Here is a 14,817-nt window from a genome sequence, read left to right as displayed (position 1 = left end):
CTTAACGTGGACGTGGGATCATTCAGATCTGAACCATGTAAAATTGTGTCACTGTTGTTGTTGGGTTGGGTGGTATCAGAGCAGCCACTTGGACGAAATGGCGTCCTCATCACCTTCAAGCAAGAAAGCGTCTCCAAGCATGGGCACAAAGCTAAGTTCCTCTTTTCTGGCTCCAAACACTTTTCAATATTTTTTGAATACCAAGTTATACATAAACAACTATTTGTTGTGGGAATCCCAATTCATCCCATTATTAATTTCATATGAGTTATATGGATTCATTGATGCTTCAAAACCATGTATCATGCAAGATGAAAAACAAATTCTAAATTCTAAATTTGCTAAGTGGCAATGTCAAGCCCAACTTCTTCTTAACGGACTCATTTCCTCATTAACTGATCATGTTCACACACATGGCATTGGATTGAGAACCTCTATTGAGGTACGAGAAGCATTAAAAGAGACCTATGATGCCCAATCACAATCTCGAGTATTGCAGTTAAAAGATTAACTACATACTCTCAAAAAAAGAGAGAAAATTATTGATAAACTATTCCACAAAGCCAAATCTATCACTCACTAGTTGGCTATGGTAGAAAAGCCTATGTTAGATGAAGATATTGTTTTCTATTTATCTTATGGGTTCTTCCCGTAGAGTATGCATCCTTCAAGGTCTCTGTATCCACTCGTTTAAACCCAATATCCATAAATCAGCTGCACAACTTGCTCCTTGCTTCTAACAAAAGAGGCGCGTATAGTTGAATATACTATTGCAAATCATGACATCAACCCAGAAGCAAATTTTAATTAACGATCCAACAACAATTTCAATAATTTTGGTCAAGGACGAGGTAGAAATTTTCAGCAAGGAGGTCATTTAATAGGTAAAGGTTATAGTTATCAAGGTGGTTGGTCCTATAATCAACAAAATAATCAGGGAGTGAACTGTTAGTACTATGACAAATTCGGCGACATGGCACACCAGTGTTGTCTTCTTTAGAGAAAAAAATCATTTGTAGATTCATTGCCTGTAACCTATCAAGCATCTACCTCTAATTATTTGGGTGAATGATGGTTTCTCGACTCAGGTCACATGATGCCTGATTTGAATTCTCTAACTCTCTATTTCGAATACCAAGGCAATGACACCGTCAAAGTTGGTAATGATACAAGTTTGCATGTCTTTCATATTTGTTAATGTATATTTTTTAATGCTAGATCTAAGTTATCTTTACAAGATATTTTACATGTTCCTCAAATTAGAAAGCAACTATTATTCATTCAAAGGTTTACTCATGATAACAATGTTATTTTTGTATTTTATCTATCTTATTGTTATTTCAGAGATTAAAAAATGAAGAAAGAAATACTTTGAAGAACGACCAAGAATAGATTGTACCATATTCACCTCAATGGCTCATGCCCATATTTCGACCCACCTTTGGCCTTATGCCTTTTTTTCAATGCGGTTTACCTGATTAACCATTTGTATACACCCAATCTTAGACATAAATCACTACTTAAAGTCTTATTTAAGCAACAACCCAATTACAATTTCAAGTGTTTGGGTATGCCTATTATCCTTATCTCAAACCTTACCGACATCACAAATTAGATTATGTCATCCCATCATATCTTTCTAGGTTATAGTCCCAATCAACATGGTTACTTGTGTCTTAACTCAATAAATCAAAAGGTCATTATGTCCCGTCATATAGTGTTTGATAAAGAGTCCTTTCTGTTTCAAAGCAGGAAGTCTTCTTCTCAAACTAACCAAGAACATCATCTACACCCATAGTTGTTGCACCTCTCCCAAACCTCACCACTATGGCCTCCCAATCCCACTGTCCCTCTCTAGATGTGTCTTCCTTGTCCTTGCCCATAGTTGTGTCTACTTCCATCACAGAGGATGCGACCACTGTTATGACTCATGTTCTATTCTCTCCCTAGTTACCTTCCTCACCCCTCAATGCACTCATCCCATGATTATCGTAACCAGGATGGGGCTCTTGAGCCAAAACCTTTTGAGGCCATAAAATATATGTTACTTATTGTCATTCTATCTGAATTATTCATTGACATTGAGCTTACCTCTTTCAAACAAACCCAATTTGAATCCCATTGGCATGATGTAATAAACACTGAGTTTTTGGACTTGCCCCATAATGAAACGTGGGCTCTCGTTCCTTCGTACTCATCACAGAACCTCATTGGATGCAAGTAGAGTTACCATATCAAACAGAAAGCTAATAGGTCTCTTGAGTGATATAAAGCTCGTCTTGTTGATAAAGACTTTCATAAGAAATAAGGCATTAATTAATTTGAGATGTTTAGCCTTGTTGTTAAATCTCTTACTGTACATGCGATACTATCTTTTGCTTCGGGTCAACAGTGGCATATTCACCAACTTGATGTTCATAATGCTTTTCTATATGGGTCTATTAATGAAAACATATATGGAACAACCTCCTGGATTTCAGGATGCTCGGTTCTCTCACTATGTATGCAAGCTCAATTGAGCCACTATGGACTCAAACAAGCTCCTCGAACTTGGTACCAACATCTTGATACTACTTTGCTCGCCAATGACTTTAAAGAAACTCAGATAGATACTTCATTGTTTATTTTGCAAAAATTAGTTGTCACTGCTTATATATTAGTATATGTTGATGATATTCTTGCCACTGGCAGCTCTTCTTTTTTGGTTCATAATCTCAATTGTCAACTTAGTCTCAATTTTGCATTAAAAAATCTCGATCCTCTATATTATTTTCTGAGCATTGAAATTGTCAAGAATACAAATGGTCTCTTATTATCTCAACAGAAATATGTGATTGACATCCTCCATTGGATATTTATGCTTGAGGCCAAACCAATCAGTACTCCTATGTCTACATGCGATTAACCTCTGAAGGAGTGTCCTTTCATTACCCAACTCTTTATAGTAGTGTGATGGGTGCACTGCAGTATGTGACTCTCACTCGTCTTGATCTTTCCTTCTTAGTGAATCGTGTGTGCCAGTATATACATCATCCAAATGTTGATTATTGGGCAACTATGAAGCACACCCTTTGTTATCTGAAAGAGACTATTCACTTTGGGATACTCATTCATCCATCTAGATTTCTCTCTCTGTATTTTTGAATGCTGACTGAGCTGACTATCCTGACAAAAAAAATCAACTTCCAGCTACGTAGTCTTCCTTGGTCCTAATATCATCTCTTTGGAGCTTCAAGAAGTAGCATTTGTGGCTTGCTCCAACACTGAAGTAAAGTATCGGGCTATCACAAATGCGGCCACCAAAATTGCCTAGGTTCATGCTCTTTTTCACGAGCTTGGTGTGCTGATTCTCTTACCACCAACATTATGGTGTGCTAATGTGTCTGCAACATACCTTACAACAAATGCAATTCTTTACAATCGAAGCAAACATATATGCATTTTGTTTAAGATCATGTAACAAAGGGCGGTGTTGGGTGTCTCACATCCCTTCCTCTGATCAACATGCCCATGTTCTTACCAAACCGCTACATATTCCATGCTTTTAGTATTTGCGATCCAAACTCAACGTTCTTCTAGGCTCGTTGCATTTGCGAAGGGTGTTAGAATACAAGATCCAAATCCAATATCAAATCTAGTACATAGATTCAGATATGTAATTAAGAGAAGTTTAGAAGACCAGACTCCCAAAGAAGTGTGAACTCTTTGTTGAACTCCTAGACCGATTTACTTGATTACAAAACTCTTCAAAGACTAATTATTTAACCTCAAGTATACAAGGATTTAGATTTTCTTACAATGCTTTGTTAAAGATTATATTTTAGTTGTAAATATTTCCATAAAAGTGCTAAAAGATTACGCCATTACAATAACGATTTTTGGAGATATTCACATGATCATAATGAAGAAGAGTTGACACTTGAGTAGAAAGAGTCAATCCCTAAATATGTTTAGAATAAACTATCAAAGCATCTTATAAAGGCACAGACGAGTCGACCCTTAAACCAAAGGGTCGACCCTTAAAGAACTAGACATATCAAGGCTCAAAGCATCAAAGAGTCGACCCTCAAGAAAAAGAGTTGACCATTAAAGATGAAGAGTTGACTCCCTGTGAAGCATAAAGACATACTCTACTCTAAACAATCGACCCTTAGTAAGAAGAGTCCACTCCTAAAGAAAGCTGAACATCATTCACCAAAAGGATCAATCGACCCTCAGTAAGAAGATTCCACTCCTAAAGAGAGCTGGACATCATTCATCAAAAGGATCAATCAACCCTCCTAAACAATTGACCCTCTTAAAGAACATTCGACCCTCAAAGAACTAAAGCTCTAAAACAGTCGACTCGCTTAAAGAATAATCGACTCTTATGCAATTGAACACATAAGCATTGACTGAGCAACTATGAGTCGACCCTCAGAATCAAGAGTCGACTCTCAGGGTGAAAACAATTGACTCCTTCTAAGAAGAGTCGACTCTTTTGGTTTGTTACAAATGACAGAGCTTGAATCTGAAAAAGAAGAGTTGACCTTTGAGTAGAAGAGTTGACCCTCAGAGATACAGAGTTGACCCTTGTATGTTCAGAGTCGACTTATGTATTCAACAGATGGATTCCAATGGTCATAAAGATGTTGGATGTTGTACTTTTTTGTACCCATCACTTCTTTAATGAATCTAAATCCTCTCTTAGTATAAAATCAAGATAGAGGATTATTATAGAGAAAAAGAGAAATTAGGCACATCCTCAAGAAGATCAGGATTCAAAGCTCTCAAGTGTTCAAAATCTCTCCAACAAAGATTTCATCGATTTCTTACTCTTGTGTTGGAATCTCTTAGGGCTTTTTTGTTTTGGGTTTCACTCATGCGTATTCTCACTATGTTAAGATTGTAATTTCTGTAGAGTGATCTTTTCAATCTCATTTGTTTTGGTAGCTCTTGGGTTGAACTACGGTGAGTCAGGAAGGCTCACATTGGGTTTCACAAGCGGTATGAAGCTTGTGTATTGGTTACTAGCTTCGTGAAACTAGTGGTTTAGTGGCGCAAGGGCGTTGCCAAGAGGGTGTAGGCTAGAGTTGGATCAAACCTTTATAAATCTTTTGTCGTGCTTTCTTGTTCTCTTTGCTTTCGCATTGCTTCTTTTGATTTATAGGTCTCCATTTGTATGAAAAATGAAAAGTTTTTTAAAACCCAATTCACTCCCCTCTTGGGTGTTTCGCCATACCAGGACTCAACAATTGGCAGCAAAGCTTCGCTTCTTCATTAAGAACTTCACCGTTCAAAGAAGATCCATATGACAACCATTGTAGGAACTCTTCTTGGTGAATGAGCCTCATTCATATTACCTCCTAGATTTGATGGATCAAACTACAACTATTGAAATATTAAAATGAGTATTTTTATTTCATCCATTGATTATAAGGTGTGGAAGATTGTGGTGAATAGTTCCTACAAACCAATTTAAGTAGATAAATATAAGTGGGTTGAAGATGATTTCAAGAAACTAACCCTTAATGCTAAAGTTATAAATGTATTGTCTTGTGCTCTTAATGCTAATGAATTTAATCGTGTGTAAATTTGCAGTATTGCAAAGGAGATATTAGACAAGCTTGGGGTAACTCACGAAAGTACCTCCCAAGTAAAGCAATCCAAAGTAAACATGTTAGTGCATGATTATGAACTCTTCAAGATGAAGCCCGAAGAGTCCATAATTGAGATGTTCATGAGGTTCACCAATATAATCAACAGATTAAAAGCTTTAGGCAAAGAATACTTGAGCCCAAAGTTGGTGAGCAAGGTACTTCGGTCTTTTTTTAAAATATGGAGTCCAAACATTACGGCAATCGAGGAAGCTAAGGACCTCAACAAGTTGTCTTTGTATGACCTCATGGGTTTTCTTATGACCCATGAAATCTCATTAAAAAGAGAGGATAAAGAAGTTGAAGTAAAGGAAAAAAAAGACACTTACATTAAAGGCAAAATCCTCAATTGTATTTGAATCAAATAGTGACTGAGAGTGTAACGACCCCAACTCGTACCCATGAAAAAATGGCATTTTTTTAAATCAATTGTGGAAAGTTTCTCAGAAACCTAGGGCTTTTGTAGTTCTATTTCGCATCCACAAAACCATAAGGGATCTTACACACCATCCTTCCAACCAAACCCGAACCGAATCAACTTTATTAATTTAAAATCAAATAGTCTGACAAGTGCAGAATAAAAGAAAATCGGAGTAGGTCAAAAGTAAGTGAAAAGACTAGAGCCACGTTGTCTCTAAGTGATTTGTCCAGCAGTCGTGATGTACTCATAGCTCTACCAATATAATGTTCTTTCACTAGGTACCTGAGGCTGCAAGATATAGGAAAAATATGGGTGTTAGAACCAAACAAGATTCTGAGTACATGTCTCACTAATAAAATAAATAAGCATAAAGAGTACAAATGGGATTCATGCAATCATTTGAAGTGATACAACTAGAATAATTGTAGAATATCAAGAAAGCAATAAAAATAATCCATCATGCAATAATATGCAATATATTTAATAAATTGTGCAAGACAAGTAAAGATGCAAAACAAGTAAAGATGCAAGCAAAATGCATGATCTAATACATAACAAAAAAATGCATGAATTTAATATATGAATAATTTATTATTTTTAATCAAGTTCTCTTTCATATGAATGTCTCTATTAGGATGCATACACATTTAAATTTCCTCTTTTTATTATTATCATTGCTCACGGATACTCAAGACAGGTAAAAATTCTCGATGTCAAGTATGGTTCCCAGGATAATTTAGCACATAAGTTGTATTTTATTACTAGGTTCCAAACTTAGCCATCGACCAATATCAGAAAACATCACCATCCATCAGAATATTAGAAAAATATCATTTTTTTATCCATTCAGTTTCCCCAAAACCGTAACTCCAAGAGTCTCGTACTCCCGACGAGATATTTCAGAAAGTACATTACACAGTTCTTTTCTTTATGTTATTATCAATAATTGTTTCATTAATTTGCAATTCAGCCTGCCAAATTAAGATCATAAATTTACATTTCCAAATATGAGGCTCATCACGGGACTCCAGTCCGTGGAAAAATGCAGAACAGTGTAATATAGAGAAAAAATGTCAAAAATATGATTTTTGCGATGCATAAAAATAAGTAAAAGAGCAATCCAAACTCAGGGCTCACTAGGCCCGCGATGATCCATTGATCATTGATGCATCATATGTGAAAATCAAAACAATCATGCTATAAAAGCAATGATGTCCACATGCTTTAAAAATGCACACTCATATATGTCAAATAACAATGTGCATGCATTAAATATAACATTCATATGCATGCGTTCATTATCCATGTGCAAGTGCTTTCATGTAACCATTTACATGCATGTTTTCATCCATGAATCCTCTCAATTTGGAACAAGTGAACCATTTATGCATTTATGTACATGCAAAATACACATGAGTTCGCGTATATATATATGTATTTGAAACAATATTCAAATCACATAATACTTAAGCATTGTCATATAAATTCAAACACAAGATAATTCCTCATTTATAGCATGTATCGTAACATAATCTGAAAATTTATATGCATATAAAATCTCAAATTCCAGATTTATAGAAACATGGAGTGTTGTTCTGTCTTTATATATATAATTTTGTTCTTTTATAAAAACAGGCCAGCATGAACCTACATTCACCCCTATTATTTTTTTATTATTATATGAAAACGCCAATGCCTAGCCGACCCAGTCGGTTGGGCCTAACATGGGTGCCACACTACAACAAAGCAGTAGATTAGCGACGACCACATTCCGTCGCGAATCCGTCGCGAATCCGTCGCTAACATGGTTAGCGACAACGAGGCGACAGTATGCTTACGTCGCGAATATTTTGACGCTAACTGGCGACGAAATTATTCCGTCGCCAGGTCCGTCTCTAATTGCGACGGAATAACGAGCGCTATATTCCGTCGCCAATCCGCCGGTACTAAACGGCGACCACGGCGTGGCGACGAATTTACTTCCGTTGCTATGCCGTCGCTAGATTAATATGAATAGCGACGGATGGTTCCGTCGCAAACACGAAAAAAAATTAAAAAAATATTATTTGAAAATTAAATACCGAGAACTGTACTATTTCTATTTCCTGTACAATTTATAGTTCCTGTAAATAAAAAACAAACCACACAAAAAAATTCATATAACAAGAATCTACAACAATTAATCGTTCCATCTTAAAATTAAGAAGTTTAATTATTTACAAATCAACAATTACAATTAGGAAAAATAAAAAAAATAGAACTTCTTCAACACAGTCCTCTAATCATCGCCAAGATTTTGTGCGTCTTCTTGTTCATTGTCTTTATCTGTCCCTTCAGCTCCACTACGCTGATTATCGCTAGCAGCCTACACAAGAAAAGAACAGTCAGTATTGATAAACAAAATATAATGAAATAAATTACACACTATATGTGATTCTATCATGTGTGATCTAAGGCAATAAAAAAACTCTATATGTGATTCTATCATGCTCATATGTGCTCTAAGGCAGACAAAAAGTTATATATATATATGTGTGTGTGTGTGTGTGTGTGATTCTATCATGCTCATATGTGTGCTAAGGCAGTCAAAAAATTGAATATGTGATTATAGCATGTTCATATGTGTTCTAAGGCATCTAGAAAAACTCTATATGTGATTCTACCATGCTCAGATGTGCTTTAAGGCAGGCAAAAAACTATATATGTGATTCGATCATGCTCGTATGTGTGCTAAGGCAGTAAAAAAATTGAATATGTGAATATAGCATGCTCATATGTGCTCTAAGGCAGGCAAAGCAAAAAAAATTATATGTGATTCTATCATAAATGATATATAGCATGTTCATATGTGTTCTAAGGCAGTAAAAAAACTCTATATGTTATTATAGCATGCTCATATGTGTGCTAAGGCAGTAAAAAAACTGAATATGTGATTATAATATGCTCATATGTGTTCTTAGGCAGTCAAAAAACTGAATATGTGATTATAGCATGCTCATATGTGTTCTAATGCAGTCAAAAAAACTTTATATGTGATTCTGTCATGCTCATATGTGTTCTTAGGCAGGCAAAAAAACTTTATATGTGATTATAGCATGCTCATATGTGCTCTAATGCAATAAAAAAACTCTATATGTTATTATAGCATGCTCATATGTGCTCTAAGGCAGTCAAAAAACTGAATATGTGATTATAGCATGCTCATATGTGTTCTTAGGCAGGCAAAAAACTGAATATGTGATTCGAGCATGCTCATATGTGTTCTAATGCAGTCAAAAAAACTTTATATGTGATTCTATCATGCTCATATGTGCTCTAAGGCAGACAAAAAGTTATATATATATATGTGATTCTATCATGCTCATATGTGTGCTAAGGCAGTCAAAAAATTGAATATGTGATTATAGCATGTTCATATGTGTTCTAAGGCATCTAGAAAAACTCTATATGTGATTCTACCATGCTCAGATGTGCTTTAAGGCAGGCAAAAAACTATATATATGATTCGATCATGCTCGTATGTGTGCTAAGGCAGTAAAAAAATTGAATATGTGAATATAGCATGCTCATATGTGCTCTAAGGCAGGCAAAGCAAAAAAATTTATATGTGATTCTATCATAAATGATATATAGCATGTTCATATGTGTTCTAATGCAATAAAAAAACTCTATATGTTATTATAGCATGCTCATATGTGCTCTAAAGCAGTCAAAAAACTGAATATGTGATTATAACATGCTCATATGTGTTCTTAGGCAGTCAAAAAACTGAATATGTGATTCGATTATGCTCATATGTGTTCTAAGGCAGACAAAAAACTGAATATGTGATTATACCTGAGAGGGACCTGGAATCGAAGATCCCCTATCCTGAACAGCGGCCTTGATCTCATTTCGAAGAAAGGGGGCGACGGTGTATTGGAAGTAGTTATTCAGTGATTCATTAATGATCTCGCGTACATCATCACCGAAAAGAATAGTCGGCTGCTTGGAGCTTATGTCGGCGCAAGAAGTCGGTGAGTCGTAACTGGAAGAACCAATAACTGGTGAAGTGTTCATATTACTCCCAAACCCGAACACGCGACCTTTTTTGGGTTCACCTGCTGCAGTCACCCATGCTGTAGGATCAAATGATGGATGCTGAGTAGCGTCATCGCCATATCGCTCTACCATCTGTTGCTCATATGCCTCCTACAAAATAATGTTTAAAGTATTCATTAATAATTAATGATAACATTATGATAACTTGCATATATATTGCAATGATTATTAATAGAATTAATACATACCGTTGTCGTTCTCGCCTTCTCTGATACGAAGACTCCCGTGGTCTTCCGTTTATGTGTTTCTACAAACACATCCTTATATGGTACACTGCCTCCTTTTTCTGCTTCCTGCGAAGTTAAATGACAAAAGATTTAGTACACAAGTTTGCAACAATACTTATAAAATTAATATTATATATTGATGAGTTACCATTTTCTTTAGGTGGCTCCCAAATGTCTTAGATCCACCTGTGTGTAGATGGGCTTCGGGCATCTTCGATTGATTTTGTGCAGCCTTCGCAGAGCGATTTCTAAATGCATCTCCCGCCCACTTATCGCACATTTCATCCCAGTAATCTCTCCTTATAGTAATAGGACCATGGCCCTTCCACAGTAATGGATCATCTACTACGCCAGATGCTTTTTTTGCTGCAGTCTTCATAGTGTGCAGCATGTCTGCAAATCGATTGGCAGCCACCTTCTGCCACACCTTCCTTGCATCATTTTCTTCCACCGTAGTTGCGAAGCGATTCGAAGCCTACAAATATTTTCAGAAAGTTAGTAGACATTGCTTAAATAAATTAAATATGAAACACATTAACTATGAGGAACAACTGTATACCATGAATGAGGACCACAATCTGTCTAACACCTCCTTTGGGTACTCTTTTCATTGAGCAACTGGTCCTGGTAGATGTTGAAGAAGTGAATTCCTAATCTCCCGTACTACTTCTTGTGGCTCAAACCTCGTGCTGCACATGAATTGTTACACAGTAAATATCAATATAAAATATTTAAAAGATATGCAATAATTAAAAACAAAATACTTACGGTCGATTATCGATATACACTATTCGAATGAGCCTTCTTGTGCCAGCCTGAGAAGACCCTGTTTCCTGTGTTGGCTGTTGACTTGTGCGATCAACTGGTGTAGGTGGGTCGTGTACAGGCGCAACATCATCTATAAAAAAATACATTAGAAATTCTCAGAATGCGCATTTGAACTAATCAAGCATCCAATTAGTTATATGATATACCTATCACAGGAGCCCGTGAAGATGAAGGCTGAGCCTGGCTACTACTGGATGAGCGACCACTATAACCTCCACGAACCATATTCTAACAAATAACATATGTCATGCAATACATTCAAATAATTCACATCAAGTATTACAATGCATTCAAGTCATTCACATCAAGCATTGCAATGCATTCAAATAATTCAAATCATTCACATCAAGTATTGCACTAATTCAAATCATTCGTTAATTGCATAAATTATAATACATTCAGATAATTGAAATCATTCACATCAAGTATTACAATGCATTCGAATCATTCGTATCAAGTATTAATATACATTCAAATAAAATTTTTAATCATTCACACCAAGTATTGCAATACAACTCACATCAAGTATTACAATGCATTTAAATAGAGGTTTGTAGTATAAGATTTTGCTCACTAGCTTGAGAATTCTTCCTCGTCACTAGTTTGACTTTCTTCTTCTTCTTCTTCTTCTTCTTCTTCTTCTTCATTGTTTGCCTATCCACTTGGTACATCATTTGGATCACATTCCTCTATGAATGTTTCATCGGTCAATTGAGATATGACATGCATATCATGCGCAACATCATGACCATAAGCGAAGTCATAGACATCATCTGATTGATAGTAATCACTGTCTTCAGCTAACTCATCTTCCTGTAACTGATCATACTCGGGATAAAGTTTGGATTTCACCTTGCAAACTGCCCACCATTCATTTTTATCTGACTTTTTTATACTTAGATATGAAGTATAATAAACTTGTTGAGCTTGCGAGGCTAATATGAATGGTTCATATGTTCCAAACTTGGATTTATGATTCACCTCCACAATGCCTGAAGCTTTGTCGAGTCTTGTTGCAGTTGGATCAAACCAATGACACTTGAATATCGTAACCCTGTTATTCATGCCTAAGTAAGTCAACTCCATTATTTCCTCTATAACACCGTAGTAATCATGTTCATTTTCACCGTAGCTGCTACCCTTGACACACACGCCACTATTTATCGTTGATTTGTTTATACCGTAGTCTTTTGTATGGAATCGATAACCATTTACGATATACCCGTTGTAGCATTCGACAACTTTGGTCAGACCATTTTCTAAATCACATATTTCTTGATCTTTAACATCACCATTACGAACCTATGCACAGACATAAACAATGATTGTGATCACGATCAATTAAGTAACTTAGTGTTGTTTATAAGTACAAAATTTATGTTAGCTTCTTTACCAACTATTTCAACCACTTCACAAACTTAGTTTCACGTTCTTTTTGTACTTCTGCATCAGTGAGATGTGAAACTTCATTTTGCAACTCTAGATCAAATCGTCTGCAAACCACAAATAATTATATTACCGAGCCATGTATCCACATATAGAACAATCTTGAGGATGGACGTTCCTTTTCAGTTGTGCCTGCTTTAAATGCATTCCTTTGACGTCAGAACGGATGATCGCTGGGTAGAAATCGACGATGGCACTCAAACCAGCAAGGCTTCCTTCCATGCCTTAATCTAAAAGCTTTGGAATCCTCCATGCAGTACGGACAAGTCAACCTCCCATGTGTGCTCCAACCAGATAACATACCATATGCAGGGAAGTCACTGATTGTCCATAGAACAGCGGCCTTCATGTTGAAATTTTGTTTTTTGTGGGCATCATACGTGGTAACACCGTCATCCCACAGTACTTTTAATTCATCAATCAATGGCCTTAGATATACATCAAGATTTTGGCCAGGTGAGGTCGGACCAGGGATCAACAGAGACAAGAAAAGATTTGGACGTTTCATACACAAGCTTGGTGGAAGGTTGTATGGAGTTACAAATACTGGCCAGCATGAGTATGGACTTGATCTACCCGCAAATGGATTAAATCCATCTGTACATAGACCGAGTCTAACATTTCGCACTTCCATTGCGAAGTTCTGATGAGTACGATCAAAGTGCTTCCAAGCTTCAGCGTCAACAGGATGCGTGATCTTGTTCTCATCGTGTCGAACTTTATTTGCATGCCATCTCATGTGTTTAGCTGTTCTTGAAGACATATACAATCGCTGCAATCTAGGAGTGATAGGAAAGTAGCGGAGCGACTTGTATGAAACTTCCTTTGATCTCGTGCTACCATTGCCTCTTGTCTTTGGCTTGAACCGAGGATGCCCACATGACGGACATGATATGTTGTTTTCCTGCTCCTTGAAATACAACATGCAGTGATTTGGACAAACATCAATCTTTTTGTAACCCATACCTAGAGCGTTGACCATAACTTTCGCACGATAGAAATTTTGTGGCAATTTCTCATCTTTGGGCAACATATTCTTCACAATCATGCACAAACGGTCAAAACATGATTGACTCAAATTATACTCGGACTTCAAATTCATTAGTTGAAGAACTGCAGACAAGATAGTGTGACTCTCACAACCGTTCCAAAGTGGCTCATCAGCATCTCTAAGTAAATCATAAAATCTACTAGCTGCATTGTTTGGTGATTCTTCATATATGGCAGTTCTTACATCACTAGAACTCATAGCAGAACCCAGTTCTGTTCCTGCGGCATCAAATATCAAATTCGTATATGGATTATCGTGCACCACATTCACCCGCGCATCAAAATCGTTTCTAAATTCTTCTCCATGAAACGTCCAGTTCTGATAATCACTCACAAAACCCTTCCTGTATAGGTGATGTCTAACGCCATGAGGTTCTACAAATCTTGCAGGGACACCTAATCCGACCTGTGGGATCTACTGTACTGACACTTGCCGTTGCAAATTCAATAAAACTGTTAACACCATCCATATATTCATGCGATAACTCATTGTCCACTATCCTATGGTACATTCATTCGCGGTTTGCAGTCATTTTGTCATATGATGTTGCGAATAGTATCCTAACCAGTTAAAAGAGAACCATCAGAATGCTATGATAAAGAAAATATCAAATTTATCATGCAATATATGATGTCATACAATCACAAGAATTATGATGCATGCATTGATAACTTAATATTTTCATGTGCAAACTATTCATGACACGATACATTCATTTGAAGCATGCTTTCAGTATACAATTTCACATGGTAGACATAATCAAATTGAAAGTAACTACATGTAAGCATGGATAAAATCACATCAAACATTGCAATACATCGAAATAATTCATATCAAACAAATCTCAAACATGTACCTGCAGCAAACACACTTCAATATCCTACTAACTACTACCATGCCTAGCATGGACTCCGTACTCCAAAAATAAGAACACTTCCATATTCATACATTAAAATCATGCTCAGCATGATCTCCGAACTCCAACAAAGCAGTCCTAGATATCAACAACTAAGTGAGTGTGTGAACAATAAAGTGTTACATTCAATAAATTAAATAACATGTGATGCGCTTGCATCACTTACTCACCACGGGTATTTACCCGATTTG

General features: G+C 36.4%; 1 pseudogene across 1 annotated transcript in view; it reads right to left on the bottom strand.

Moving 5' to 3' along the window:
* Positions 1 to 6,170: 6,170 nt before the first annotated feature.
* LOC149821020 (V-type proton ATPase subunit D pseudogene) overlaps positions 6,171 to 14,817 on the bottom strand; it is a 28,429-nt pseudogene continuing 19,782 nt past the window's right edge. The window contains exon 2 of the transcript XR_016426520.1: positions 6,171 to 6,345. The product of XR_016426520.1 is annotated as a V-type proton ATPase subunit D pseudogene, transcript variant X4 (transcript). The remainder of the gene's footprint in view (positions 6,346 to 14,817) is intronic.

This window comes from Nuphar pumila, chromosome 12 (assembly GCF_984573655.1).
Source record: "Nuphar pumila chromosome 12, dmNupPumi1.hap1.1, whole genome shotgun sequence".
Lineage (NCBI taxonomy): Eukaryota > Viridiplantae > Streptophyta > Magnoliopsida > Nymphaeales > Nymphaeaceae > Nuphar > Nuphar pumila.
This window is presented reverse-complemented; position numbering and strand designations above follow the sequence as displayed.